The 26,721-nt window shown below is 37.3% G+C and overlaps 1 long non-coding RNA gene across 1 annotated transcript; it reads left to right on the forward strand.

Annotated features, from left to right (window-relative positions):
- The first annotated feature begins 1,579 nt into the window (after positions 1 to 1,579).
- LOC107649404 (uncharacterized) lies at positions 1,580 to 26,721 on the forward strand. Its single transcript, XR_001623154.2, has 6 exons — positions 1,580 to 1,746; positions 8,914 to 9,161; positions 9,680 to 9,775; positions 11,303 to 11,333; positions 25,906 to 26,005; positions 26,452 to 26,721. It is a non-coding gene; the product is annotated as an uncharacterized LOC107649404 (long non-coding RNA).

Genomic DNA, 26,721 nt, shown 5'->3' on the forward strand with positions numbered 1-26,721 from the left:
CTTATGCAGAACTATGATAGCACATTTTTCATCCCTCCCTAATTAATTTACCCTTTAAAATTTAGTAGGTGTAGCTAATACAGAAGAACCCTGGTCCTGTAGGTAGGAAGACCTGAGTTTCAATCCAGCCTCAGACTCTTACTACTTGTGTGACCCTATATAGCCACTTAACCTCTGCCTCACTTTTCCCCATCTATAAAATGAGGATAATAAGAACATTTTCCTTCCAAGATTATTTGTTGTGAAGAGCAAATGAAATAATAATTGTAAAGTACTTAACTCAGTGGTTGGCACTTAACTGGAACTGTATAGATGTTAGTTTGATTGTGATTAGATGAATATATGTAAAGTATAATTATATTGTATATATTATATACAAAAAAAAACATGAAAACTGGGGCAAAAATAAACATAATTGTTCCTGCCATCAGAGGCCTTATAACAATGCCTTTATAGAGTTCTATATCATATTACAACAATTTATTTATATATCTAGTCTCCCCTCTTTGATTATATTATCCCTTGAAGACAGGGACCCTATTTTACTCATCTTTGTAATTACCTGAGCACCTAACCCTTTACCCATTGTCAAAACTTAAGTCTGTGTAATGTTCTTTTTACTTCTTCATTTGTACCCAGGAGTATAGGTCAAGGTGGTAGCTTCAAGCAGTGATGTGCCAGGGTCATCTCAAACTGGCTCATGAGGGCTAGTTGTTAAATTTTAAACATGAGCATTTACACATTGGAAATCAACAAATGCTATATATCAGGGCTTAATTGATTGTGTCATTGATTTATTAACCAAGAACGTCATGGAGGAAATATTAACAATGGACAATAAGCATTAAAAAGTCAATTATCAACACTTTTTTTTGAGAGAAAACCAATTGTGAAATACTTAACAGAATACAGTGAAAGAGGTGAATATAATGGTTGACTGGGGTTTTGCCAAACCTAGTCAGGCAAGATGATCTTAGAGCAGATGGCTGCTCACTGACTCAGGCCAGTAGTTAACAAAACCTGACTGCACTTCTCAAGGTAACATGGTTTATTCAAAGGTAGTGAATGAGGATGAGGTTAGGAATGTGGGCTGAGGATATTCCCTAACATTAATAAAACTCTCTTTTCCCCCAATCTGACCCCTCACAGGGACTCTTCAGTCCCAAGCTGAGCTACGGCCATATTGACTGACCTCTCTGTCTCAGGGTCCCCTTCTATCTGATCTAATCTTAGACTAAGCCCACAAAGGTAACAGTCTCTAGCATAAGAACAAAATAGTGATGGAGACAGATGTTGGGTTTGGCCAAGGCCTCACCAAAAGCAAACTAAGCAGTTCTGGCCAGCCTTTCCTGAGATTCAGTTTCCTCAGAGTATCATCAGAGTAGAAGATTTAATCAGTCTTCAGGATATAGCTGGATTTTCCACCAGAACAAGTTTAAAGTCTATAGGATCTCAGAGCTGGGATCTGGGGATGCAATTAGCTTCAGAGTCCTCTCCCAACTCCCAGAATGGCAGTTGCTTTCCCAAGATTCTCACCCTCAGATTCTAAAGGGTTCTCCTGCCTCTCCTGGCTCATAGCATTTGTTCCACTCTGCATGTCTACACTGTTACCTTATTTCTTTCCCCAAATGTCTCCTAACAACAGTGTCTACTTCCCAACTCAACAACACCTGTCTGGGCTCTTCTTACGACCTTCATGACTTTGGGCAAGTCACATGCTTCACTTATCTCCACTATAAAATAAGGGTTTGTACTTGGATTGTCTTTGAAGTCCTTTTTAATTCTGAATGTATAGTTTTATTCCCAGAGCTTTACATAGATTACTAGGGTTGGTTTTCTGGACTAGGGCTCCAGGAATATGGCAGATATTTACCATGTTCCCATGGTCTACATTCAAGGGTTTACATGTAGAGACTAGAATGTTTAGCCCATCATATTTTAATTTAATTTGATATATAACTATCTATGTGTGTATACAAATTCATTTATATTGCACAAAATAGAACACTTCTCAGTAATAAGAAAACTAATGTATGTAAAGATGTCTAAAGTCAACTATTTAAGAGCCTTCTTCCAAACCAAAGAAGGACCAAACATCAAAGAGTTCTGTGTTTCAGCTCAGTCAGATGAACCCTATGGCTACATTTTTAGTACAGAATTAAAATTGCACGGGAATGGAGAGATGATTTACAGACTCTTCAAGATCTTAAGTCCTATGATTCTAAGTCACAGGGATGGGCACGATGGTGGTTATATTTGCTCTCACTAAACTAAAAAAATTCAGGTGTCAGCTTGCAGTCTTGATTGTCCCTGTGGTAATTAATTCCCTCCATGAGCTCACTACAGTCTAATCACACCCTGAATTTCCTGAAAGATTGCTTCTTCCACCATAGATATCCATGAGGGTGGGAAAAAACACAGAACAAATTGGACTGTCTAGTAGCATTCATGATCTTCAAGTCTGGAACAGAAATAGGATGCCCTCAGAATCTCAGAACAAATGTGGCAGTGGTCACTGAGGCCACATTGCATGCTGAAAAAGCCTTAATAGAGAACCATCTCTGCTATTAGTCAGCCACGGACCCTTAAGAAAATTATAGTCTCTCTCTAAATCTCAGTTTTTTTTCATGGCAGAAATGAGAGAACCAGACTAGACTAGGACTCCTGTCCTCCACATTTTTGTGTCACAAAACTTCTTCAGAAGCCTGTTGAAGACTATACCTAGAATAATGTTTTTCTGTGAATAAAATAAAACAGCTAGGATTGAAAAGGAAGCCAGTTGTGTTGAGGGGAGCTAGGTGGCACAATAGATAAAGTGCTAGGTATAAAGTCAGGAAGACTTATTGTCCTGAGTTCAAATCTGACCTCAGACACTTCCTAACTGTGTGATCCTAGACATCTCTTTTAAGCCTATTTGCCAGAGTTTTCTCATTTATAAGATGAGCTGGAGAAGGAAAATGAAAACCTCTCCACTTTCTTTACCAAGAAAACCTTAAATTAGGTCATATAGAGATGCAATTGAAAGACAATTGAACAACTGAAAATTATACTGAAAATCAAATATTAAACAAATTGATATCATGTTAATAAAAAAAATTCTTGGGTGAGATGACTTTTATGGTCTTTTTTTTAACTCCAAGAATTGTCATGTTGAAAGATGCCCTCAATTCTCTTTGGCTATGGAGGGTAGAACTGGAGGACTAAGCCCATCGAATTTTGGCTTCAATTATTTTTTCCATTTACATTTAAATTTTTTTAAACATTTAAAATGTTTAGCTTCAAACTCGCTCCTTTCCTTCCTCTTCTTCTCCCTCATTAAAAAGGGAATCAATTTGATTTAGGTTATAAATTTATTTTTTCTAAAAATATACACATGTATGTATATAACAACTGTAATAATATTAATAACATAAATGGAAATGTGAGGAAGGCAGATTTTATCTCTACATAATAAGGAACTTCTAAGAATGAGAGTAGTCTAAGTGGAATTGATTACTTCATGAAGTAGTGAGTTCCTCATCATTAAAATTATTTAAATATAGTCTTAATAATCACTTACTGATGAACTAGACTGTAAATTCCATTGGAGAGTAACTATTGCTTATCCAAATTATCTCTTCTGCCAGCACCTAACATAGTGATTTGCACATTGTAGAGGCTTAAGAAATGCTTGTTATAATGAATATTTATTAAATTGGGAAAATCATAGAAAGGATTCATAATTCAGGTACTTGTTATTTTAGATAACTATGATGATCCTGTCCAACTTTAAGATTCTACTATCTATATGTGCACGAGAAGAGAAAATTAGAAAAGTTTCCTTCTTTCCACCCAATTAATTTCCACTCTTGATCATCACTTCAGTTCCAGTGGATTAGATTGGATCTTTTGACTATACTCTTCACTTTCTGTGTCACATTTCCCTCCTTATAAACTCTTCTTTTTAAATCTTTACTTTCCATCTTAGAATCAATAAAGCAAATTGGTTCCAAGGCAAAAGAGCAGTAAGGGCTAGGCAATGGGTATTAAGGTATTAAGTGACTTGATCAGAGTCACACAGCTAGGAAGTGTCTGAGGTCAGATTTGAACTGTGGAAGAAGCATGGAGAAAGAGAACATTATAGAACCCAGGACCTACTCCCTCTATGCCTGGTTCTCTAACCAAAAAGCCACTTAATTGTACCCTCCTTGTAAACTCTAGATCTTTATGCCCTTGATTTCAGTTCCCTTCTGTCTGCCTGAAGGTTGTTTTTTTTTCTTATCCTTTTTGTTTGTTTGTTTTGTTTTCCTCTTGAGTCCAAAAAACAAAGAGGCTTTCCTCCAACCATCTTTGGCAAGGAAATAAACTTCCATTTCACACTAATATAAATATGGGCTGCCTGTGATAGAAAGATTAGCAGTGTAGAATCCTTGCAAATCATTAGAATAATTTCATGGCTACCATACTTGTTGACATTGAGATGCTGATTTTTTTTGTGTGTGTTTCCTTCAGCATCCATTGCTAATTGTAATGACAATTTTAAGGCATCAACTAGTTGTATGATTGTACAAAAGAGAGAGGATTCAAAGGCAACTCAGATTTATGCCTGATAACAACTGAGAAAATGATTGATGAATAGAAGAAGGAAACCACCAGTAGAAGGAACTATGATTGGGAGGAAAGATAGTGAATTCAGTTCTGTATGATCTGAGTTAGACATGTTGGTAGGAAATCTATGAGTTATGTCCAGTAGGGAGTTAGAAATATAGTACTTATAGTTGGGAGAGAAGTTAGGATGGGATAAAGAGATGTGGGTGTCATCCCCATGCAATTGTTAGCTGAAGTCATGGGTGAAATCGGAAGTGGTGACACAGTAGTCATTATAAACATGTCCTGCATGATGCTATTTCCTGGACCTGAGTCACTGGAGAAGGTAGGACTTCCTTGGCATTCAGGACTACCCCCATAGTTTCCCCAAGGCATAGTCACCCCTGGCACAAAAAATACTGACACGGGACAGTCCAGGATTCTGAAGCACATGGGAAAGGAATCTAGTAGAGTTCATATAGAGAGATTTGCCTACTTAATTAAAGATTTGCCAATCTCTAATTTGCTTCCTCTCCTGGGACTGATGGTTTTATATTTGTTTTTCTGTGGTACCCACATTCTTATATTTTTTTCTCTCTCATGCAAGTGCAAAATGTATTAATGACTTGGACTGTAATTTCAATTCCATGGTCTCTCAATAGTACAGTTACAATTTTCATTGGAGATGATACCCCATCACCCACAAGAATTTTATTTTTTTTTCTCCTAGGGGACACAAAATGTATGTTTGTAAATAACGCCTAGGTGAAATGACTCACAATGACTATGATTTCCTAATGAGAGACATTTGCAACTTTAGTTATGCATAGCATAGAGCTTCCCAAGTAGGCTTTGAGCCAAATTCATGATGCAAATGACCAGTGGAAATCCCCTTATTTATGCCAAATGTTCCCCATACCAGCAATGCACAAAGACCATTTAATAAGATGCATAAAGTGTGTGCTGTGTTTTTAGTGGAAAGAGTGCTTTTGAATTGTAATGAAACTGTAAAATATGTTTGTATGAGTCTTCTTTTTCAACTCTCCTATTTTGTAAACTGCTTATGTCTACTCTCTCCTCATTCTGTTCCCAAACAGTAATATTTACCATTGTGACATGCAACAAATAGAAATATAGGGCTGGATAAATAGATCTATCATGAGATTGCTAAATGCTTTGGTACAGAAAGATGAGAGGCTAGAACAGAGCATTGATAAATATACACAATTAGTAGATATAACACAGAAGAAGATCCAGCAAAGAAGACTGAGAAGGAACAAACATAAGAGAAGAATCAGGAGAGAAAAAAACTAGAAAGAAGAGAATATCCAGGAGGAGGTGATTATCAACAGTGTCAAAGGCTGCAGAGCAGTTGAGAAGGAAGAAGACTGAGAAAAGACCATTAGATCTGACAATTAAGAGATCATTGGTAAACTTCAGAGACAGTTGTTTCAATTGAAGTGTGAAATCAGAAGTCAGATATCAGAGGATTTAGAAAGGGGTGGAGGAATGGAGGCAATAAAGATGTATGGATAGAGTTAGTAGTTATTGCTGCTCTCTCAGTCATCACACCTCCATAAAGGAAATGAAGCCACTGTGGGATGTAGAAGTAAGCAGGCTTTCTCATATATGCATGAGTGGAATTATCACATTCTGCCCTTCCTGCCAAATGCTAGATCCAATAATTCTGGATGCCTCTTCAAGGTGAAAACTCTGGAGGCTTAGAAGAATTGTCAGGAAATTGAAAACTTCTACTGGTACTTAGATCTTCCATTAACCTCATTGTCTTTGACCCCAAAGAATCAGGCTTCTGGTTTTCACTCCTTTGATGCTGGGGGTTGAAGTAGACTGGGCAACTGGGTAGTATTCATCTCAGTCTTACATTGTTTCATATTATTCAATGAGCTAAGGACATTATTCATAGCTAAGGACAGACTGAGTTTTCAATTGACCTAGTTTGGACTCAAATAGCTACTGCATTTCAGACTTCAAAGTCTAAGTCTGTCAACAATCACATGATTCTTTCATATGTCTACTCAGTGACACTTAAGCCCCTACCCACCTTTACCTCAGTAGACATCAGCTAGCCTTCTTGTTCAAGTTGTTCTTTGATTGCTGTGCCTTATAAATGTAAACATGGTCATAGCATTTGACTAATAGGGACAGCACAAATAGAATCTGCAAATAATCCCCAAATTCTATTTTAGCCCATTTAAAATTCTTCCCTAAATAGCATTAAAAAAATTAAATTGTCCTCCAATTGCATGTAAAAACAGTTCTCAATATTTTTAAAGAATATTGTCTTGAATTCTTTTCCTCCCTCTCCCATGCCCCCATTGACATAATAAGCAATCTCATATAGATTTTACATGTGAAATCATGTAAAATAGTTTTCCATGTTAATTCTTTTGTGGAAGGAAGTTCAAATTAAAAAAAAAGAAAGAAAGCGAAAAAGTGTGTTTTGGTCTGGATTCATAATCTATCAGTTCTTTTTCTCTAGAAGCAGTTGTCATTTTTTTATCATGAGTCCTTTTGGATAGTTTTGGATCATTGTATTGCTGAGTATAACTGTTAAAGCTATATATAATGTTATATGCAGTATGTATGTATAATACACATATACTGCTGTTAATCACAGTTATTTGTTGTATAGTTCCTGTCACTGTGTATAGTGCTCTCCTAGTTCTGCTTATTTCACTCTGCTTCAGTTTGTGTAAGTGTTTCCAGGTTTTTTTGAGCTTCTCTTGCTTGTCATTTCTTAAAGCACAATAGTATTCTATTATAATCATACTATAACTTACTTGGCCATTCCTCAATTGTTGGGTATCCCCTCATTTTCGAATTCTTTGCCCCCACAAAAAAGCTACCTTAAATATTTTTGTACATTTAGGTCTTTCCTCTTTTTGTTAATCTTTAGGATACAAGTCCAGTAATGATATTCTGATTCTGGGTCAATATATGTCTAAAATATATTGTATAGCCCTTTGGGTATAGGTTCAAATTGCTCTACAGAATGGCTGAATCAGTTCACAACTCCTCCAACACTGCATCCATGTATCAACTTTCCCATATTCCATCCAAGTTTTATCATTTTCCCTTTTTGTCATAATAGCCAAACTGATAGGAGTGGGGTGGTGCCTTAGAGTTATTTTAATGTGCATTTCTCTGATTAATAGCAATTTAGAGCAATTTTTGGCATGACCATCAAAACCTTTAATTATTTTGTTTGAGAACTGCCTGTTGATATCCTTTGACCATTTATCATTTAGGGAATCACTTGTATTCCTACATATTCAACCCATTGTGGATTTGAGAAATGAGGCCTTTGTTAGAGACTTGTAAAAATTTTTTTGCACCCCCATGATTATTCTGTATTACTGTCCATTATATTAATCTCTTTTTATTTTTTTACTTCCCCCTCCCCAATTTGTCTTCTTTTCTATCAGTCTCAATCCTCTTCTTTTATCATCTCCTCCAAAAATCTTGTAGGGTAAGATAGCTTTCTATACCCAATTGATTATGTGTGTTCTTACCTCATTGAACAAATTCTGATAAGAATAAGGTTCACTTGCTCCCTTCCACACCTCCCCCATCTTTCCCTCACTATAAACTTTTGACTCTTATATATGCAATAATTCCCTCGTTTTCTTTTCCTCTTTCCCCTCCCAATGCATTTTTCTTTTTTGTGTTTTAATTTTATTTTTTATATCATCCCATTATATTGAATTCATACACCCTTGCCTTCTAAGTACATTACACACAGTTTAACTTTATAGAATGTCTTTTGATTTCTGTTTCCTATATGCCTTTTTCATGCTTCTCTTGAGTCTTGTATTTTAGAGTCAATTTTCCATTCAGCTCTGGTCTTTTCATCAAGAATGTTTGAAAGTTCTCTATTTCACTGAATGCACATTTTCCCCCTGAAGGATTATGCTCAGTTTTTGTAGGTAAGTGATTCTTGGTTGAAGTCCTAGTGCCTTTGTTTTCTGGAGTATCATATTCTATGTCCTCAATACTTTAAAGTGGAAGCCACTAAATCTTGTGTTATCCTGACTATGGCTCCATGATATTTGAATTGTTTCTTTACGGACTGATTGCAATATTTATTCCTTAAACTGGAAGTTCTGGAATTTGGCTATAATATTCTTGGAGTTATCCTTTAGGGATCTCTTTTATGAGATGAGCAAAGGATTCTTTCAATTTCTATTCTGTACTCTGGTTCTAAAATATCAGAGTAGTTTTCCTTGATAGTTTCTTGAAAGATAATATCTAAACTCTTTTTTTTTTATCATAGCTTTTAGGTAGTCCAATAATTCTTAGACTATCTTTCCTGGATTTATTTTTCAGGGACTGCTAATTATGGGTGTATAAGCAAATCAAGAAGATTGTTGTACCCAGAGTTGGTAAAGGGACACTTGTAAGCTCCTTCTGAACAGTTGCCTCCTGCCCCATACCATCTATTGTACTAGAGGGTTATCAGGAACCAAAGCTTGACACGTCTCTGAGAGGGAGGGAACAGATAAAGAGAAACACCACTTCCTCTCCCAGGCAGAGGTGTCCCAGAGAAGGAAGTTGGATCTATGTTGAGCTGAAAGGTAAAGAGGAAATCCCCTTCAGTCTGTTTTATGTTTCCCTCTCTAGGTGGATATTATCTTGATCCCCTCAGCACATTTGAAGAATGATATGTTTAGTTCTTCTGTAATTTATAAGAACTATTTATTGGTTGGAGATTCAGGATTGGTAGGTTAGGGAAGAGGGAAACAGGAAGTCTCTATTCAATTTTCAACCTAAATTCCTTTCACGGTTTGAGGGCTCAGGTCTGGGGACCTTGGTCCCTGAGGATCATTATGGAATCAGGCTGGTGTAATTTCCTGGCATAGAGATACAGCTTTGAAGATATTGATGGGAAATTTTCTGGGTGGATAGTCTCTTGCCTTCCACAAAGGGAAAAAGTCTCTATCCACCTCTTTTGAGGAAAGATGGCTAATCTGGGTCTCTTCAGATCAATGAGGGATTATAGCAAGCTAAGCTCAAGGGAGTTGCTCTTCCCCCCCCCCCCCTTAGTTCAGAAGGGATAAGAACCCTTTTCTAAGTGTTCATCTCCTTTTCTTAGCTGGAGGTTCCAGTCCCATTCCCTGTTGTCAGCCAAAGTTCCATTTCCCCCTGCAGTCCTTGCAGTGCATACCACATCTCTCTCGTCCACACTAAGGTAAGATCCCTAGAAGCCTTTGCTGCTATTTCAGCTCCCCCAGGACTTGGGGCTGTGCCAAAATTGGGGCCTGCCCCGGCACACTGCTCTGTGCTCCACCTCCACCAAGGAGCACTAGATCCCTTGTGCTGGCCTTCCAAGTTGTATTGGTTGAAAACTTACCTCACTGTGTCTTCTTATGGGTTAAGCTGCTCCAGAACATTTTGAGGCACCATATCATAGTTTTTTGGAGGGTAATTCAGTAGAGATCAGATGGGTCCATGTACCTTCTCCACCATTGTGGCTCAGCCCCTTAATATAGCTTTTTGCCAGCTTTTTACATCAGTTGGTAGATCTTTACTTATTCCTTCATGCCTTCATTCACTCATTGTGTATATGTGTGTTATATATATACATACTTATAAATATATACATATATACAAATATATATGTGTATATATATTTGTATATTCATATATACTATAGATACTTTGCTAGGAAGTGTGTGAAATATAAAGATCTATGAAACATGATTTAATCAATTCAATTCAATAAACACTTATCATGCCTACTACTTATTGCTCTTCTGCCTTGGAATCAATACTTGTATCAATTCTAAGATAGAAGGCAAAGGTTTTAAAAAACAAATAAGTAAAATGTGTGCTCATCAAGGATTTGGAACATGTATTTCATTGAATTCTTCTTTTTACTTCCATAATTAAGTCTATTGGGGGCAGCTAGGTGGCTCATTGAATTTATCACATGCATGTGTATATATATACATATATATGTATGTATATATATATATATATATATATATATATATTTGTTTATTTGTTGTCTTCCCTGTTAGACTGTAAGCTCCTTGGGGGGAAGGATTGTTTTTGCCTAGTATAAATTCTGCTCTATAGAGAATAAATACAGTTAGATTCTGCCAAATTTGCTTTAATATGTGATGCTATTAAAGACAGTTCTTAAACAAGCCTTGTTTAAATCAGTAAACATAGGAGTACATAAAAGATAAGGAAATGAAGGTTTAGTGTAATTTTCCTAGAGGAAAATCAGTTCCTGGAGGTATGCTGAAAAATTTGTATCTACCATGTCTACAAATGTCTGGCTATTTCCAAGCTAAAAATCACTTGGGATATAATTAGAGGCAGTTATTGTTCAGTGGTTAGAGCACTGGACCTGGAGTCAGGAAGACCAGAGTCAAAATCAGGCCTCGTAGACTTCCTAGCTTTGTGACCCTGGGCAAATCACTTAATCTCGGATTACCTGACAAAAGGATCCATGGGAGAAGGAAATGGCAAAGCAGTCCAGTATCTTTGCCAAGAAAACCCCATGGAGAGCTATGGTTCATGGAATCATGGAGAGTTGGATAGGACCGAATGTCTGAACAACAACATGATAAGAGAAGGGAATTATACATAATGAATGATATGAACATATTGCTTACATGAAAGATATAGGTTCAAGGATGCAAATTATTAATAGATAGGTCATGTGTACCAATTGATACAAAAACTTTTCTTGTTCCTTCTCTTCTAGATGTTCTTAAATTTGGTTCCTTCTAATACATGTGAGTATATGTTTTGCATGATAATATAGATCAAATTTCTTACCATCTCCAGGAAGGGGGATGAAAGGGAGGGAGGGAGGGAATTTGGATCATATAACTTCAGAAAACTCATGTGGAAAAATTGTTATCATATATAATTAATAAAATAAAGTATCTTTACTAATATATGCTTAGTAAGTTAAAATATTAAGTAGACCTGTGGTTGGAAAAAATGCTCCAAACCAAATGAGCATTTGAGTAATCATAATAAAAGTGGCATTTTGCAGTTCTGAGATCGAGGGTGGGGGTGGGGGATGGGGTTGAATGTCATCAAAAAGAGGAATGATATGGGCATTAGCCTTCAGCAACTGGGGCCAGACCCAGGGTTGCTAAGGTAACAGTCAACAAAGCAACAGCATCATCTCTTAGACCTGTGTGCCAAGTTTAGAAAACCCGTCACACCTTAAGCAGTCCAAAGTCTTCCTTTCCATTCCTCTTTGCCCCCACCAAATAGGCTTGTTAAATAACCATGGCTTCAGGAAGTACTGCAAGACCCACAGTCTAATCAGAGCACTGTCTTTCCTTTACAGAAAGGGATCTATTAGAGACAAGGTCAATTCACATTGTGAAACTGTCACATGGGGATCAATCCTTCTGTTCCACGGTCTCAGGATCACTCCTGAATTGTTTAGAAATATGAAGTTTGTTGCCATATTTTTGATGCTGCATGGATTGTTAGGCAAAACTTAACCAATAATGACAGATCCTCTGAAAATTGCTTTGAGCAGGATAGGAACAAACAGATCTCAAAAGAAGAATTGCAAATTCTCTTTAAAAACACATGAAACAGACTTCCAGTCAAGATAGTGGCTTAGAAGCAGCAAAAGTTTAGACCTCTGAAAACCCTTCCTTACCAATCACAAACTGAATGCTCCTAGGTGACTGAAATTCAAACTTAACAACAGGACAGAGCCAGGGACCCTCCTTCTGGACTCAAATCAAAAGGTACACCCCCCAAAAGTCAGAATCCTAGAACACTCGGCTCTAAGGAGAAGGCAGAAGGAAGGTCCCAGGACCCCTCTCTCCCAACCCAAAGCGCTGAGCCCGCAGGAGCAGAGGGAACCTCAGGGCTGGCAAAGGTGCTGTTCTGAAGGGCGCACCTTGAAAGCAACCTGGGCCAGTCCTGGGGCCTCCAACACAGATGACAGGGAAGCAGCCTGAGAGAGATGGGGGAAGTCTGTAGCCCCATGGCTGGGTCCTTCCATCAGAGTGTCACCAGAAGTTTTTGCCTCAGGGCACATCCAGACCAACTCAGTTGAACCTAATCCCATCAGGAGCCCTCAGAGGTCAGGGATGCCAGGACCCCTTTCCCCTTAGAGTGCAGAGCCTCTAAAAGGACAAGAACCTCGGGGCTGGCAAAGGCACTGGGGTACCTTGCTGACAGTGCTGTGCCAGGCTCAGAGCATGGAAGTAAAGCAGCAGAGAAGCAACTGGAAAGAACTGAGAGCAGTAACACCCAAAACGTCAGCAAGCAGGGAAGGGCAGACCCTGGGCTTCCCTGGGAAGACAGAGCAGCTGCGGAGAATGGACAATTTGCCTGGGGCTAAAGCTTCAGATCATCAGACAGATACACTGAGAGCCAGTCCTCCTCACTCAGATTTCTGACTGGAAAGGGGAAGAAAAATCATAGAGATGGCAAACAGTGCAGAAGTGCAAAAGCCTCCAAACACCAAGAAAAGGAAGAAGAAGCAGGTGACTTTGGACACATTTTATGGAGCAAAAATACAAAATACAGAGGAGATAGAAGAGGAAACACAAACAAATACTCCAAAACTTTCCAAAGGAAATGGAAATTCTCCACAAACTCTTCAAGAATTTAAATAGGAAATTATCAAAAAGATGGAAGCCTTCTGGCAGGAAAAATGGGAAACAATGCAAAAGGAACTCAGCAATCTGAGAGACCATAATTGTGTCTGCCAAATAGCATGTGATTATGACAGTGGCTCCTCAAGACTTGAGTTCTTTCTTTCTGAATTATTGCAGTATTTTTCCTTTGACTAGGAAATTCTGGGTTTTGGCTATAATGTTCCCAGGAGTTTTCTATCAGGAAGTTTCTTTCTGGAAGTAACTAATTGAATCTTTCTACTTCTACTCTGCCCTCTGATTCTAAGAGATGTAGGCAGTTTTCTTATAATATTTCTTAAAATATGATATTTCAACTCTTTTATTGGTCATGGTGCTCAGGTAGTCTAATGATTTTTAATTTTTTTTCTCCTTTTATTCCAGATCAGTTGTTTTTGTTATGAGATGCCTTACATTTTCTTCTATTCCCCCCCCCCAGTTTTTTTTACTTTGTTTTAATATTTCTTATTGTATCCAAATGGTTGACTTCTTTTTGGTTCATTTAAATTTTTAGGGAGTTTGTTTCTTGGGCAAAGTTTTGTACCTCTTATGCCAAGTTGGTAATTCCCTTTCCAATTTTTTCTTCCACAGTTCTCATTTTTCTCCCAACTATTTTCTGCAAGTTTCACTTAAATTCACTTAAATTCTCATCTCTTCCAGGATGGAAAAGTCTGGTTGAGTTGATGCCCACATTGTATTTTTCTTTGAGGTGTTGCTTGTAGATACCTTGAAGTCATTCTCTTCTTCTGCATGTGTGTCTTGAACATCCAAGCCACAATAATAGGGAAGTTCAAGGCTGGTTCTGTTGCTGTTTTCTTGGGGGTCCTGTGTGATCTCAGTTTCTCTGGAACAGGCTCGAGACTGCAAGATTTCAGTGATTCCAAAGTAGTCTGATCCAGAAAAAAGGCTGATTGCTATATCTCCCAACCTCAACCAGTATGAGCTCTGAAAGTTCTATAGCTAGATTTGGGATTGAACAAGAATGGACTGTTAGTGGACTCTAGTTCTATCAACCTGTTGGAAAGCTCTGTTGGCTCAGGGACAGAATTGTAGATTTCCCTTTGGCCTGTGGTAATTCCTTTGTAATTTGGGCTAGACCTTGCAAGTGATATCCTGCTCTATTCCGCTATTGCTACTGGATTTTGAACTCTTCCTTTCTAGCTATATTATGCAGGTAGGAACAACATTGTCTTGTGTGGGTCCCTGTTTTACTCCACTAGGCTTGGGTAGCAAGTGGCAAAGCTGTCAGTGGGTAGCTGTACCCATTGTTGGACTTGTAGGTTTTGCGATGACTTGGCACTAGTGCATAGCTTTTCTGAGTTCTGGAGTTTCCAATGCACAGTGTGCTCCTGGCCTGATCCTGTCCCCAGCATTCACAGACTTACTTGTCTGCCTTTCTATGCGGAGCTGGACTAGACAAAACTCATTCTGACTTTTCTAGGATTTCTCCATCAGGATTAGTTCTAATGCATTTTTTAGATCTATTTGGGGATCTAATTTATGGAGAGAAGTTCATTACAATGCTTCTTATCATTATCATCTTCTCAACCCACTTTCAGTATTATCATATGAATTTAAGAGAAAATGGAAAAAGGAACTCCTAAAAATTATAAAGTAAGATCCCATTTAAAATTTACTTTAACACAAATAAAGGAATAGAAATGGGAACTGAATTTGTTGACTTCAGTGAAAAGAACATTCCCTCTTCTTTTGAAGATCAAGTCAAGTCAACCACTATTTAATATATGTGTTAATTAAGCACAATGTTAAATGTTAGGTATACACTAAGTATAAAGGAAGTCTATAGCTATACTACTCAAGTTTAGTGTATATGTGGAGGAGTGTGAGAGGGATGCACATCTTGATCCCTAATCCAGGAAAAAATTATTTCATCGTCTAGGCAGGAATTGTAAATCAAATAGAAAAAATATTTAATTGAAAAAATAATATTAGCAGGAGGCAGAGTCAAGATGGCAGCCTAGAAGGAGAAGAAGTTCAGACTTCTGAATACCCTTCCTAACCAATCATAAACTGAATGGTCCCAGAAGACTGAAAAACAAACTTAACAACAAGACAGAGTCAAGGAACCTTCCTGCTGGACTTAATTCAAAAGGAACACCCCCCAAAAAGCCGGAATTTGAGAACACTCAGGTTTAAGAGGAAGATAGAAGGAAGGTCCCAGGACCCATCCTCCCTCTCACCCAGAGCACAGAGACTCCCAGACCCCAGCAGCAGCGGGAACTTCTGGGCAGGCAAAGGTGCCGATCTGGATGTAGTACATTGCAACCAGGGCTGTGATAAGTTCAGAGTCTCCAACAAAGATGGAGGGGAAGGAGCTATAGAGGGAGCATAGAGCTGGCAGCCTGGCCAGAGCTGTGGAGATCCTCCATATTTGCTCCAGTCTTCTAGGAGGTTTATGGCCTCAGAGCATTTGCAGCCCAACCCAGCTGAACTTAATCGCATCAAAAGCCTTCAGAACTCAGGGAAGGCCAGGCTCCACACCCATCCTCATTGACTGCTGAAATTTAATCCAATTGGGAGCCTCTGGAGGACAGGGAAGCTGAAACCCAAAAAAACCTCCACCAGAGACTAAACCAAGAGGTCTCCTGTTAAAGCTCCAAGAGGGGAGATTGACAGAAGCCCCCAAACCAAAAAAAAAAAATGAGAGGAGCAAGAGCACAGAAAAATACGTGGATTAAAGAAGGGGTGAATTTGAACAAACAACAGAAAAGAGGAAAGAAACTAAAACAGACAGCTTCTACTCAGCAAATGGAACAGAGGGGGAGAGATCAGCAAACGATAAATCAGAGATCCCAGCGAATTGGATACAGGCTGTGGAAGAACTCAAAACACAATTAAGAGAGGCTGAAGACAATTGGAAAAAAAACTTAAAAATTAAGATAAGTCATCTGGAAACAGAGGCACTTGAACTAAAATGAGAAAATAGTGTCTTGAAAGCCAAAATCAACCAGCTGGAAAATGAGGCAAAGGAGATAAAAGACGAGGTGAAGAAGATGAAAGATGAGAAAAAGGAGATGAAAGACGAGGTAAGGAGGATGAAAGATGACCTCCAAAGAAAATCAGACCAGAAGGAGAGGGACGACCAAAATGCCAGGGATGAAATACAGTCTTTAAGAACCAGAATACAACACCTGGAATTAAGTGACCTCACAAGGCAACAGGACACTATAAAACAAAATGAAAAGAATGAAAAAATTGAGGAAAATGTGAAGCATCTCATTCACAAAACAGACAATTTAGAAAATCATTCAAGAAGAGACAATTTAAAAATCATAGGTCTACCAGAGGACCATGACAAAAGCCTGGACATAATACTACAGAAAATTATTCAGGAAAACTATCCTGATATCCTAGAACAAGAGGGGAAAGTGGAGATTGAAAGAATCCACAGATCACCTCCTGTATTTAATCCCCAACTGACAATACTCAGGAATGTTATAGCCAAACTCAAAAACTATCAGACCAAAGAAAAGATATTACAAGTTGCCAAGAAGAAGTCACTCAGATATTACAGAAACACAGTGAGGATAACGCAGGATCTGGCTGCATCCACACTGAAGGACTAAAAGGCATGGAATATGATATTCTGGAAAGCAAGGGAACTAGGTCTACAACCAAGAATAAAAAACCCATCAAAACTAACTATATTCTTGCAGGGGAAAGTATGGTCATTCAAAACAATAGAAGAATTCCAAGCATTTGTAAAGAAAAGACCTGAACAGAAAATTTGATGTCCAAGCACAGAACTCAAGAGAATCATCAAAAGGTAATTAAAAAAGAGGAGAAAAAGAAAAACAAAACAAAACAACAACAAAAAAAATTAAAAGATGTATCCCTATAAGAAAAGAGGATGTTGGTAATGCTTAAAAACTGTAGCTATCACCTGGGCAGCTAGAATAATTACACTTAGAGGGAACAGTGACAAACTGTATAGGATGAAAGGACAAGACATAAATAGATATATAGATACATGCATGCATAAATACATATACATGCTTGTATATATATATATATATATATATGTGTGTGTGTGTGTGTGTGTGTGTGTGTGTGTGTATACAACCAGAACTAAAAAAAAAAGGCTAATACTAAAAGAAATGGCAAAAGAAACAAATGGGGATAAATTGATATGTCACAAAGTAGCTCAGGGAAGGAGGGGGGAGAACATTGATATGTTGGAAGGGTAAAGAGGTTGGAGATAGGAAATACTCAACTTTTATGTGCTTTGAAACTGACCCAAAGAGGGAAGAACAATCCAATCCATTGGGGCAGAGAATAGATTTGCACCCTATAGGGGAGTAGAAGGGTAAAAAAACAGACTGGTAGGGAGGGAAGAAGTATAAGGGAGGGAGAAGGTGGGGGGGAATTTTAAAAAGACTACAGGGGAAAATAAGGGGGGGATACAAAGGGAGGGGTTAAAAGGGAAGTAAAATAAGGGTGGGAACTAGGGGGACTGATTATAAACAAACACTGGTGTAGAAGGAAATAGTGAAAGAAGAAATGGCAGGACCAGGAGTAGAAATCAAAATGCTGGGAAATACACAGCTAGTAATCATAACTCTGAATGTGAATGGAATGAACTCACCCATAAAACACAAGTGAATAGCAGAGTGGATTAGAATCCAAAACCCTACCATATGCTGTCTGCAGGAAATACACATGAGGAAGGTAGACACGCATAGGGTGAAAGTAAGAGGATGGAGCCAAATCTATTGGGCATCAACTGATAAAAAGAAGTCAGGAATTGCAATCATGATATCTGACAAAGCCAAAGTAAAAATAAATCTAGTTAAAAGAGATAGGGAAGGTAACTACATCCTGATAAAAGGCAGTATAGACAATGAGGAAATATCTGTACTCAATATGTATGTAACAAATGGCAGAGCATCCAAATTTCTAAAGGAGAAACTAGAGGAGCTCAAGGGTAAAATAGATAGAAAAACTATACTAGTGGGAGATCTGAACCTTTCTCTATCCGAACTAGATAAATCAAATCAAAAAATAAATAAGAAAGAGGTGAGAGAAACAAATGAAATCTTAGAAAAATTAGAGTTAGTAGACATGTGAAGAAAAATAAATAGGGACAAAAAGGAATACACCTTCTTTTCAGCAGCACATGGTACATTCACAAAAATTGACCATGTATTAGGGCACAAAAACATTACAAACAAGTGCAAAAGGGCAGAAATAATAAATGCAACCTTATCAGACCACAATGCAATGAAAATAATAATTAGTAAGGGTACATGGAGAGATAAATAAAAAAATTAATTGGAAATTAAACAATATGATTCTCCAAAACTGGCTAGTTAAAGAACAAATTGTAGAAACAATAACTTCATTGAAGAAAATGACAATGGTGAGACATCCTTTCAAAACCTATGGAATGCAGCCAAAGCAATACTCAGAGGGAAATTTATATCCTTGAATTCATATATAAACAAATTAAGAAGGGCAGAGGTCAATGAATTGGGCATGGAAATTAAAAAACTAGAAAGTGAACAAATTAAAAATCCTCAGATAAAGACTAAATTAGAGATCCTAAAAATCAAAGGAGAAATCAATTAAATTGAAAGTCAAAGAACTATTGATTTAATAAATAAGACTAGAAGCTGGTACTTTGAAAAAACAAATAAAATAGACAAAGTACTAGTAAGTCTAATTAAAAAAAATGAAAGAAAAAAACCAAATTGACAGTATTCAAGATGAAAAGGGAGACCTTACCTCTTCATTAAAGAGGAAATTAAGACAATCATTAAAAACTACTATGCCCAATTATATGACAACAAATGTGGAAATCTAGGTGATATGGATGAATACTTACAAAAACAAAAATTGCCTTGGAACTATGCCCAAAGGGCGACAAAAGAATGTCTACCCTTTGATCCAGCCATAGCACTGCTGGGTCTGTACCCCAAAGAGATAATGGACAAAAAGACTTGTACAAAATATTCATAGCTGTGCTCTTTGTGGTAGCCAAAAATTGGAAAACGAGGGGATGCCCATCAATTGGGGAATGGCTAAGCAAATTGTGGTATATGTTGGTGATGGAATACTAGTGTGCTAAAAGGAATAATAAAGTGGAGGAATTCCATGGAGACTGGAACAACCTCCAGGAAGTGATGCAGAGCGAAAGGAGCAGAACCAGGAGAACATTGTACACAGAGACTAATACACTGTGGTATAATCGAATGTAATGGACTTCTCCATTAGGGGTGGTGTAATGTCCCTGAACAATCTGCAGGGATCTAGGAGAAAAAACACTATTCATAAGCAGAGGATAAACTGTGGGAGTAGAAACACCAAGGAAAAGCAACTGCCTGACTACAGCGGTTGAGGGGACATGACAGAGGAGAGACTCTAAACGAAACTCTAATGCAAATATTAACAACATGGCAATGGGTTTGAATCAAGAACACCTGTGATACCCAGTGGAATCACGCGTCGGTTATGGGGGGTGGTGGGGAGAAAAAGAAAATGATCTTTGTCTTTAAAGAATAATGCATGGAAATGATCAAATAAAATATTATAAAATTTTTAAAAATTGCCTAGACTAAAAGAGGAAGAAATTAATTACCTAAACAACCCTATATCAGAAAAAGAAATTTAACAAGCCATCAAAGAACTCCCTAAGAAAAAATCCCCAGGTTCAGATGGATTCACAAATGAATTCTATCAAACATTCAAAGAACAACTGATCCCAATATTATACAAACTATTTGACAGAATAAGCCAAGAAGGGGTTCTACCAAATTCTTTTTATAACACAAACGTGGTACTGATCCCAAAGCCAGGCAGATTAAAAACAGAGAAAGAAAACTATAGGCCAATCTCCCTAATGAATATAGATGCAAAAATCTTAAATAGGATACTAGCAAAAAGACTCCAGCAAGTCATCACAAGGGTTATCCACTATGATCAGGTAGGGTTCATAGCAGGAATGCAAGGATGGTTCAATATTAGGAAAACCATCCACATAATTGACCATATTAACAAGCAAACCGACAAAAATCACATGATTATCTCAATAGATGCAGAAAAAGCCTTTGATAAAATACAACACCCATTCCTATTAAAAACACTAGAAAATATAGAAATAGAAGGGCCTTTCCTAAAAATAGTAGTAGTAGTAGTAGTCTTTCGGTAACCGAGGATGATGATTGTCTTTGTGCATTTTCATCTGTGGTGTATAGATGAGTGTGCACAAAGACACTTGTGTGTGAAGGAGATTTAAGTTGAAAAGTCATTGCAAAGAGATAGTCTCACTCTCTCAGCGTTGGAAGCCTGGGTCCAATGGCACGAAAAAGCATTAAACCTGGAGATTTCCTCAGCTGCATTTGATGGCCATGTTGTCCTTTGTGCTCCAACACGCCCTAAGCACTCCACAGTGCTTTGCTGCATCACCATCTCAGCCATTGAACCTTCTTATTGGTTTCTTCCGTCTGTTCAGCTGAAGCAGTCTTCACATGCTGGGTGAGCAAAGCCCTAGTTCACTAGGGGTCTACGACCCGATGGCTACCCTCACAAGGTTTAGCCGGCCTGTCAAAGCCGTTGCTCGTGGTGTGGCCGCTGCCGCATGCTAGCAGCTACTAGGAGCCACAAGTGAGAGCTCGGTGTCAGGTGAGAGTCAGAGGCTGGAAAGCTGCCCTAAGAGGGCATGACAAGTCCTCCATACCAGAGATACTACCCCTCCCTGAGCACCCCATACACCCCTTCCTAAAAATAATAAACAGTATATATCTAAAACCATCAGCAAACATCATTTGCAATGAGGATAAACTTGAAGCCTTCCCAATATGATCAGGAGTAAAACAAGGATGCCCATTATCAACTTTACTATTTAATACTGTACTAGAAACACTAGCAGTAGCAATTAGAGAAGAAAAAGAAATTGAAGGTACTAAAATTGGCAATGAGGAGACCAAGCTGTCACTCTTTGCGGATGATATGATGATATACTTAAAGAATCCTTGAGAATCAACCAAAAAGCTAGTTGAAATAATCAACAACTTTAGCAAAGTTGCAGGATATAAAATAAACCTACATAAGTCATCAGCATTTCTATACATCTCCAATCCAGATGAGCAGCAAGAATTAGAAAGAGAAATTCCATTTAAAGTCACCCGAGACAATATAAAATACTTAGGAATCTATCTGCCGAGACAAACACAGGAACTATATGAACACAACTACAAAACACTCTCCACACAATTAAAACTAGACCTAAACAATTGGAAAAACATTGATTGCTCATAGGTGTCATGAGCTAACATAATAAAAATGACCATCCTACCCAAACTTATCTGTCTATTTAGTGCCATACCCATTGAACTTCCAAAATCTTTTTTTTACTGAATTAGAGAAAACCATAACAAAGTTCATTTGGAAGATCAAAGGATCAAGGATATCTAGGGAAATAATGAAAAAAAAAATACAAAGGAAGGTGGTCTTGCAGTCCCAGATCTCAAACTATATTACAAAGCAGTGGTCATCAAAATAATTTGGTACTCGTTAAGAGACAGAAAGGAGGATCAGTGGAATAGACTTGGCATAAATGACCTCAGCAAGACAGTCTATGACAAACCCCAAAACCCCAGCTTTTAGGACAAATTTCACTGTTTGATAAAAACTGCTGGGAAAATTGGAAGACAGTGTGATAGAGATTAGGTTTGGATCAACACCTCACACCCTACACCAAGATAAACTCAGAATGGGTGAATGACCTGAACATAAAGAAGGAAACTATAAGTAAATTAGGTGAACACAGAATAGTATACATGTCAGACCTTTGGGAAAGTATAGACTTTAAAACCAAGCAAGACTTAGAAAGAGTCACAAAATGTAAAATAAATAATTTTGACTACATCAAATTAAAAAGTTTCTGTACCAACAAAACCAATGTAACTAAAATTAGAAGGGAGGCAACAAATTGGGAAACAATCTCATAACAAAAACTTCTGACAAAGGTCTAATTACTCAAATTTATAGAGTTATACCAGTTATACAAAAAATCAAGCCATTCTCCAATTGATAAATGGGCAAGGCACATGAATAGACAGTTTTCAGTTAAAGAAATGAAAACTATTAATAAGCATATGAAAAAATGTTCTAAATCTCTTATAATCAGAGAGATGCAAATCAAAACAACTCTGAGCTATCACCTCACACCTAGCAGATTGGCCAACATGACAGCAAAGGAAAGTAAAGAATGCTGGAGGGGATGTGGCAAAGTGGGAACACTAATCCATTGCTAGTGGAGTTGTGAATTGATCCAACCATTCTGGAGGGCAATTTGGAACTATGCCCAAAGGGTGATAAAAGACTGTCTGCCCTTTGATCCAGCCATAGCACTACAGGGTTTGTACCCCAAAGAGATAATAAGGAAAAAGACTTGTACAAGAATATTCATAGCTGCACTCTTTGTGGTGGCCAAAAATTGGAAAATGAGGGGATGTCCTTCAATTGGGGAATGGCTGAACAAACTATGGTATATATTGGTGATGGAATACTATTGCGCTAAAAGGAATAATAAAGTGGAGGAATTCCATGGAGACTGGAACGACCTCCAGGAAGTGAAGCAGAGTGAAAGGAGCAGAACCAGGAGAACATTGTACACAGAGATGGATACACTGTGGTTCAATCGAACGTAATGGATTTCTCCATTAATGGCTTTACAATATCCCTGAACAATCTGCGGGGATCTATGAGGAAAAAAAAACTATCCTCAAGCAGAGGACAAACTGTGGGAGTAAAAACACTAAGGAAAAGCAACTGTTTGACTACAGGGGTGGAGGGGATATGATTGAGGAGAGGCTAAATGAGCACCCTAATGCAAATACCAACAACAAGGAAATGGGTTTGGAGTACGGACACATGTGATACTCAGTGGAATCGTGTGTCGGCTAGGGGAGGGATGGGGGGGGGGGAAGAAAATGATCTATGTTTCCAATGAATAATGTATGAAAACGACCAAATAAAATATTTTAAAAAGAAAAAATAATATTAGCAAAATAAAAGTAAGAAAAATCCCTCTATAAACAACTGGGGAAAGTTTTACACATATTCACCCACCAGTGAATCAAAGGAATACATACCCCACCCCTAGGGAGATTAATGTTCTTAGAGAGGATACTGATATAGGAGGGATATTTAAGGCTGCTGCTGGTCAAGAGATGTTCAAATAAGTTGTTTGGACTGTTTCTTTGGCACATCCTACATCCCTCTTTGGCAGCAAATGTACAACTAGCCTTTCTGATTCTCCCTTGGATAAAGAAGAGGAGCTCGTTGTGGAGGGGAGCAAGCTGCATTGCTTTGCTTCTTGTCATTCTGCCGTCTTCTCAACTCGTCATTCTCTAGATATTGTGAAAATTCTCCAAAGAGTATCTTCTCTTACCATATATCTGGAGTACCTTCTGCCTTGGGGCTCTTCTCCAATGTTGTCCTCAATCTTTTGAATTCTCTACATGGGTTTCCAGGGCATAGAAGCACTGAATCATATGCCATTACCAATTGGACTCTGCTAGTATCTGGAATAGGGTAGAGTTCACACTCATCAATGCCAAAATATCTATGGGATCTATTGGGTCTTCATATACCCAGCTACAGAGTCACTGACAACCATGACAACCATGACAATCATCGAGTCTCAAGGCTTTGAATAACATAATCCAAACATGATTAAGATAAGATAATCTATGTAAACCCTAAAGTGCTCTATAAATACTTAATCTTCTCCATAATACTGCTTTATTGTTTATTAATAATCAATATATTTAATATAAGTTATGATTCAAATTATTATATACATATACCTATAATTAATATATACTCTTTATAGTTTTACTATATCATAACAAATTATATGCTTTCTTATTATATTTATTAATAATTAATATATTTAATGTTAAATATAAACAATAATAATAAATTATTATTGTGAAGATTATTATTACCTAGTTCAACTAAGGTTGATTAAGAAATTTGTCCAAAATCATATAAATAATAAGTGGCAGAGATAGGACTTCATTTTCTTATTTTACTATAGGTGATGCATTTATACTGGGCATATAAGAGAGGGGGATGATTTATTAAGCAGCTATTATGTGCTTAGCTCTGTATTAAGCACTTTATAAAATTATCATCTTCATTTTTACAATTGAGAAAACTGGGGCAAACAAAGATTAAGTGACTTCAGCATCAAAGGTTGCTAATGACTGAATCTGGACTTGAACTCACGTCTTCCTGACTCCCTGACCAGCACTATTCCCACTGTACCACCTACCTCCCTAATTAGGTGTAATTATAATGGTCAAGTTAGTATTCTTTACAAATGAATGAGGATCCTGCCTCTGAGTCATTCACTGAGGAGGATTAGGAACCTGGTCTCTCCCTTACTCTCAACACATGGATTATTTTGAGACATACACTACTCTGAATATAAAATTGGATCAGGAAATGGAAATAAGTTAGGAAATGGAGCATAATTATGAAATTACTTACCCAGACTTCATTTTTTGTCTCTGGCCTTCAATGACCCCACCCCATTCCAGGGCTGTTGTTGAATCGAATTCAAGTTAATATCTACTTCATTAATTTGTATTACAGAGATTATATTTGGTCCATTTCATTTCATTTCAATGAACATTCCTACCATCATAGTACCTTCCTTTGGAAATACTCCAATTATCATAATCTAGGGACATTCATCTATTCATTCACTCATTCATTCATTCAATAAGATAAGTTGCTAATGCTCTCTCCCAGGTATTATGGCATGGACAGGTGATAGGTAAGCCTAGAAACTACCAGCAGTTTGCTCCTTAAGTTCAAACCTTATTTTTAAGGTAATAATACAATGATAGAGTATTCTGCCACCCCAAGGTTCCCTCTGGCTCCCTCTATCCTCCTGACTCTCAAACACTGACATCTTCTTTCTCTCCATTCAGATCTTGGGAATAGTTTCTTATTTCTCTATGAACAGAGAAATCATGTCCTAATGTTTTGTGTATGTTATGGATTCCTCAATCATTTCTGGTCCTTCTCCAAGCTGCCACTCTGTGCCTATATCAGGGTACAGTGTGCTTGTCTGTCCATCCTGGGTCATTTCCCCCCAGCATCAGTTTCCCTCTTCTATGTTGCTCCTCACTTTTAATTCTGAAGACCTTCACAGAATGTTTTAATCTAAATAATTTTGAGAATCTTAATAGTATACTTCACAAAGTTGTTTTAGCAAATGAAAGAAATATTTTGAATCTGTCATATATATTAACAAGGGCTTTCAAATGCCATTATCTTGTTAAGTGTGATGAGTTTATGTTGGACATTTAAGGCATTTAAAAAATCTTAGTGTGATTTTAAACTTTAATTGCTTAAGATTTTTTGAGACTCCATATATAGCATATATACAGGGTGTGTGTAGATAAATTATGTTATAATCCTTTCCTACAGATAAACAGACACATATACTGTGTTTCATAATACATTAACATATAATACTTTATTAATATGTATTATATAATATTTTGTAAAATAATAAGATATCTTCAATATTATCTATACATAAGATTTTATATATATTTATCTTTATAGCTTTTCATCTATAAAAAAGAACTATATAAGATGTCAATTAAGTTTACTGATGCATATGTATTTTGTTGTCATTTGTTTTTAGTCATGTTCAACTCTTCATGACTTCTCTTTGGGGTCTTCTTGGTGACTGGAGTAGTTTGCCATCTCCTTTTCAAGGTCATTTAACTGATGAGAAAACCAAGGTAAAAAAGAGTTAAGTGACTTGCTCAAGATTATACATCTACTAAATGTCTGATGTCAAATTTGACCTCAAGTCTTCTTGACTAGTCTTGGATCCCTTTGTACTGTGCCATCTGGTTGATAGACACATATATGTATGTATACACAAAATACCCCATTCTGTGTGTGTCTATGTAGGCATATTTCTATATAATATACAGTGATGTGTTTATTTTTCTACATCTACATCTATGTCTATATCTTTAAATATACACACACATATAGATCAGTAAGTGTGATTACTGTGTTATCCATCTCTAGATAAATGAGCATGCTTACTGTCTGTCTTATGATTGAATGAATTAATATTAAATAATTCTGAATTAAAATATTACTATTTTAATAGATGTATATATATATATATATATATTGTCTTCTTATTCCTTTACATTTTATTCCCATTATTTAGGAATACTAGAGGGGACTTGCTGTGCATGTGTCAGAGAGATCACAAAGAGACCCACAAGGTGAAACAATTATATCTGGTATTCCTTTAATTGTCAAGTGATACCCAGTAGTATTTCCATGGACTTCAGGAAGGCAGGGGAGGGCTGTTACTCCTTCAGTAGCATCCCAATTGTCCCCTGAGATACCCACAAAGGACACACATAGTCTTGTTGCCTTTTGCATTCAAGATGGCCCTGTGACATCTCTAATCATTTGACAGCTGTATTATTTT

This window comes from Monodelphis domestica, chromosome 6, assembly GCF_027887165.1.
Source record: "Monodelphis domestica isolate mMonDom1 chromosome 6, mMonDom1.pri, whole genome shotgun sequence".
NCBI classification, from domain to species: Eukaryota; Metazoa; Chordata; class Mammalia; order Didelphimorphia; family Didelphidae; genus Monodelphis; species Monodelphis domestica.